Source organism: Dipodomys spectabilis, unplaced genomic scaffold (genome assembly GCF_019054845.1).
Source record: "Dipodomys spectabilis isolate Male_0828 unplaced genomic scaffold, ASM1905484v1 ptg000590l, whole genome shotgun sequence".
Lineage (NCBI taxonomy): Eukaryota > Metazoa > Chordata > Mammalia > Rodentia > Heteromyidae > Dipodomys > Dipodomys spectabilis.
Window position 1 is genome coordinate 40,850 of NW_024871267.1, and position 6,113 is coordinate 46,962.

A 6,113-nucleotide genomic window follows, 5' to 3' on the forward strand; every position below is an offset into this window, starting at 1 on the left:
TAAAAAAACTCTGCCTGGTGTAGATTTCCAGTGTTGCCCTCGGCATTGCATTTTTGGCCCTTTCTGGCTGTGATTAGTTCCACCTGCCCTTGGATCATTAGTCTTCAAGGCATCTTGGTCCTGAAGTGGGACATGGATTATCCAATGGTGGTTGGAACCAGGCCAAGGACAGGACAAAACCACTTCCAGGCCATGGCTTCCTCATTCCCCATGCAACTAGGATTGCAAGCAGAATTTCTCTGAATTTGACTCCAGAAAATTACCACTGAACCAAAAGGCAAGTTCACCAAACACCTCACTCCTCCCCCCCATTCCCTCCTTTCTTCCTCCTTGGGAAACCTCCTTGCAGGTTTTGGCGAACACACAAATTGCCCACCACCTCCCCTGTAAACTAGGTTTAAAGTCACTAAGTCATGTAAATGGATAATGCCACACTCATTATTCTAGACAACATCTTCAGGTTGTTTGATGCTTTAATTTGTTGTTGGTGGTGGTGGTGGTTGGAGGGCCTGAACTCTGGGTCTGGGCACTGTCCCTTATGAGCTCTTCAGCTCAAGGCTAGTGCTCTACCACTTGAGCCACAGAACCATTTCCAATTTTTTTCTACTTCTGTGGTACTGAGGAATTGCACCCAGGACCTCATGCATTCAAGAGAAGCACTCTACTACTGAATCTCCTTCCCAGGCCTAATGCTTTAATTCTTTAAATTTTATTTTCTTTTTGTCAGTAATGAGGTTTAATCTCAGGACCTGGGTTTAAACATATTCCTGAGTTCTTCAGCTCAAGAGGAGCCCCCTACGAGTTGAGCCACAGTGTTCCTTCCTGTTTCCAGATAAGTGTCTTTCAGACTCTCCTGTTAGGGTTTGCCTTGAACCGTGAATTTTTAAATTATATTTCTTTAAGGTGTTTATTGGAATATTAAAATTTATCTGAAATTTAAAATTTTCTGTAAACCTTTGTCTTCAAGTAATCCAATAGCATTAAATATTACATTTAGAATCTATTCTGTAGCAATCCATTTATTTATTTTATTGTGAAAATACCATTCAGAGAGGTAACAATTACATAGGCAAGATAATGAGTACATTTCTCATCAAGCATTGGTGCATCATCCTTTTTTTCCCCTTCCCATCCGTTCTCCTTCCTCCCTCCCCTGGCTCTCCAGACACCCCCCTGCCCGCCTCCCACTCTCACTGGCCAAAGTTGAAAGTTCCTTTTCTACATAATGACTTGTATATCTCATCGCTGCAATGCGTCCACCAGTATCCCTATTTAAACGATTTGGTTTTTTTTTTCCAATTCCCACCAAAAATTATACCAACATCAAATACACTGAAAGCAGGGGTTATACCGTGGGGGAGGGATATTCAAAGCAACAAGGAAATCATCTTATAAATATGTTAGGAGCAATCGCAATAAAGAAAAAAAATCATTTGAATTCTTATCTTGGGGTTAATTTCGCCTAACATCAACTTGTCTGATCTTTTCTGCTTGTCTCAGACACTCAGTGGTTATTGCAAATAAAGGAAACCATGGGACCTATGTTTCTTTGGGATTGGCTTACTTCACTTAATATAATATTTTTCCAGGTCTTTCCATTTCCTAACAAATGGGGCAATGTCATTTTTTTCTGATGGAGGCATAGAATTCTATTGTGTATATACACCACATTTACTTGATCTATTCAACTACTGAGGGGCATCTGGGTTGGTTCGATATCTTAGCTATGGTAAATAATGCTGCAATAAACAGAGTTGTGCTGGTAGCTTTACTATGATCTTGTTTGTGACCATTTGGATAAATGCCCAAAAGTGGGAATGCTGGGTTATAGGGGAGTTCTATGTGGAGTCTTCTGAGGAACCTCCATACTACTTTCCAAAGTGGTTGAACAACTTTACATGCCCACCAACAATGCAGTAAAGTTCCCTTCTGCCAACATCTCCTCCATCATCTGCTGTTATCAGAGTTCTTGATTATAGCCATTGTAACTGGGATGAGGTGGTATCTCAATGTTGGTATGCTTTGCACTACTTTTATGGCTAGAGAGGTTGAAGATTTCTTCATGTGTCTATTGGCCATCCTTCTTTCCTCTTCAGAGAAGTTTCTCTTTAAGTTTTTAGCTCACTTATTTTCAGGTCAGTTGTTTCTTTGAGGATTTGTTGTTGTGGGATTTAATTTTTGAGTTCCAGTTATATTTTAGATATGAGACCTTTGTTTGTTGTATGGCTAGTGAAGATCTTCTCCCAATCTGTGGGCTTTCAATTGATCTTGCTAGCTATGTCCTTTGCCATGCAGAAGCTCTGCAATTTCATGCAATCCTATTTGTCCAACATTTCTTTGTTGTGTTTCTGGGTCTCTATTAAGAGAATTTTGGCCTGTGCCAAGGAGTCCTAGGGATTCTCCTATTCCATCCTGTAATGTTTTCAGGGTGTCTGTTTGACTCTGAGGTCTTTGATCCATTTGGAGTTGATTCTGGTGCATGGTGATACAAAAGGATCTAGCTTAATTTTCTGCAAGTAGTTGACCAATTTTGACAGCACCATTTACTGAAGAGGCTGTCTTTCTTCCATTCTACTTTTTTAGCTCCCTTATCAAAAATTAGATGGCTATATGTCTGTAGGATCATTTCTGGGTTTTCAATTCTATTCCATTGGTCCTGAGGTCTGTTTTTTTGTCAGTACCAATCTGTTTTGATTACTATGGCTTTGTAGTAGAGTTTGAAATCTGTTATTGATATTCCTCCAGCACTGTTCTTTCTGTTGAGGATCGTTTGAACTATTCGGGGTCTTTTATTGTTCCATATGAATTTTTGGATTGCCTTTTCTATTTCCTTGAAGAATGAGGATGGAATATTGAAAGGTATTGCATTGAATTTGTAGATAGCCTTGGGAAGTATTGCCATTTTCAGGATTTTGATCTTTCAAATCCAGGTGTATGGGAGTTTTTGCCACTTTCTAAGTCCTGTTTTGATTTCCTTTTTCAGGTTTTTAAAATTTCATCATCGAGATCCTTCACTACTTTGGTTAAGTTAATTCCTAGGTATTTTATTTTTTGTGGGGCTATTATGAATGTTGTTGCTTTCCTGATTTCAGCCATGCCTTTCTCACTGGTGGCACACAGAAAAGCCATTGATTTTTGAGGGTTAATTTTATACCCTGCTACTTTGCCAAAGATTTGAATCAGCTTGACTAATTTGGGATTAGAGTCTGTGGGGTTCTTTAATTATAAGATCATGTCACCTGCAAAGAGGGAGAGTTTTACTTCTTCTTTCCGTATTTGGATCCCTTTTATATTTGCATCTTATCTTATTGCTGTAGCTAGGTATTCTAATACTTGATTCGGTGCTGTCCTTCAGCTCTTCAGCTCAAGGCTAGTTCTCTACAACTTGAGCCACAGCGCCACTTCTGGCTTTTTCTTTTTGCTTATGTGCTGCTGAGGAATCAATCCCAGGGCCTCATGCATGCAAGGTAAGCCCTCTACCACTGAGCCACCTTTCCATCACCTCTCTTCTCTTTCTAACAGGATTTGCTAAAGATCTGTCAATTTGTTAATTTTTGAAGAACCACTCCTGTTTTGTTGATATTTTCTATGTTTATATAGATTCTAATTCATTTAATTTTGATTTAATTTTAATTATTTCTTCCCATCTGCTGGATTGGGGTTTATCCTGCTGCTCTTTTTCAAGGAGGCTCAGATGTCTCATTAAATTGTTGGTTTCAGATCTCTCCAATTTGTTGATGTATGTATTCAGAGCTATAAACTTACCTCTGAGTACTGCCTTTCCTGTGTCCCAGAGGAGCTGGTAATTTGTGTGTTAATTTTTGTTGAATATTATGAACATTTGAATTTTGTTTCTGATCTCTTCCATGACCCACTGGTGATTCAACGGTGTGTTCTTCAGCCTCCATGTGTTACAGGACTTTCTTTGGTGGTTTTGGTGTTGAGTTCTAATTTTATTCCCTTGTCGTCTGAAAGAATGCAAGGTATAACTTCAATGTTTTTGAATTTGGACAAGTGTGCTTTTTGACCTAAAAATGTGGTCTATTTTGGAAAAAGTTCCATATGCTGCTGAGAAAAACGTGTACTCTGATACTGCTGGGTGAAATATTAAATCTAGGTGATCTGTGCAGTTGTTTATATCTGCGGTTTTTCTGTTGAGTTTTTGCTGAGTTGATCTATCTAGTGGGGGGGAGTGGTGTGTTAACGTCCCCAACAATTAATATATTGGGATCTAGGTGAGATTTGAGAGATAGTAGTGTTTCTTGAATAAATTTGGGTGCTCCATTGTTTTGTGAATAGAGATTTAGAATTTTAATATCCTCCTGAAGGAAAAATCCCTTAATTAGTATGTTGCAACTTTCTTTATCTCTTCTCACTAATTTTAATTTGAAATCTATTTTATCTGATAGGAAGATTGCAACTCCTGCCTCTTTTTGGGGGCCGTTTGCTTGGTAGAATTGTTCCAGCCTTTCACTTTCAAAATGTGTTTGTTTTTATGGGCAAGGTGTGAGTCCTGAAGGGAGCAGATGGAAGGATCTTTCTTTTTAATCCAACTTGACAGTCTATGTTGCTTTATTGGAGAGTTAAATCTGTTAATGTTGGGAGATTGGAATGAGAGGTATTTGGGAGATCCTGCCATTTAATTCACCTTCTTGAGGGCTGCGCCAAATGGGTTTTTCTTATGGTTCATAGACTCTCAATTTGGGTGTGGTTTCTTGGCCTTTATTGTGGTCCTGTTGGTTTTCTTTGTGTGGGACATCTTTAAGTATCTTTGTAAGGCTGGTTTGGTAGAGATATATTGTTTCAGTTTTTCTTTTGTATGGAAGGTATTTTATTTGACCTTCAGTTATGAAGGAGAGTATAGCTGGTACAGTATGCTTGGTTGATAGTTTTTTGTCTTTAGGGCATGGCCTACATCAATCCACTCTCTTCTTGCTTTAATTGTCTCTGCTGAGAAATCTGAGGTGATTCTAATTGGTTTCCCTTATAGGTGATTGATCTTTTCTCCTTGACAACTTTGAAGATCTTTTCCTTGGTCTGAACTGATCCTGTGGGGATTATAAGGTGGTGATACGACGTCCTGTTCTGGTCTGGTCTATTTGGGGTTCTAAAAGCTTCTTGTATTTGAATAGACCTATCATTTTGAATGTTTGAGAAGTTTTCTTCTAGGATCCTGTGAACAAATTTCCTAGACCATTAACTTCTGTTTCTAGGTGCTCCTCTATACCTGTTATCTTCAGATTAGGCCTCCTGATGGTGTCTTCCAAATGTTTAATAGATCTATCATATTTCTTGGACTTGTCTTGGATAGTTGAATGTTCTTTCTCTGTAATATCTAAGCTGTTTCCAATCCCCAAGTTTCGATCTTCTGCATGGTCTAACCTATTGTCAAGAATTTCTTTTTTGTTTTTTTAGTTCTTTTGCTTCTAATTGCTTGGCTTTGATAGCTTCAAATTCTTTGTTGGAGCTTTTAGTTCTTGTATGAATTTCTTATTTCCTTAATTTGGTGTTCAGTGTTTATTCTCAAATCACTTAGTTGACTGGTTATGGTTTCCTTAGACTTCCATTCCTTCTTTTGGCTCCATTCAACATTGCCTTTCTGGTCTCCCTGAATTCCTTCAGCTGTCTTTTAATGGATTCCATGAATGCCTCTATTTATTATGAAAGTAATACCAGCTTTCTGCTAGAACACTATTTTAAGGCAAGCATCAACCAAAGCCTGTAGTTGTACAGTCAAAAGTCTGCAGATACAATCTTGTTCAACAGATACAATCTATTGAATGTCAAACAACTATGTATTAATGGGTTAAGAACAGCAAGGTAGAATTTGGCAAACCAGAAATTACTAGGTTTAGGGAGAAATGTGGGGAAAAATAGGATTAGAGAGATGTGGAAAGGTAAAAAGAGAGTAAAATTAACTGAGTCCTAATCTTAAATAGGGAAATGTATTGGACAGAGTGATAGGAGAAAGAGAAGAGTAAAAAAGAAAAGAAAAAAATGGAAAAACAAAAATTTAAATTAAAAAGTGAAGCACAAAAATTATGCAAGTTTAATGAAGTAATATTGAGAGAAAAACGCAGATAGGATGAGAGGAGGGGAGGAGTACAAAGGAG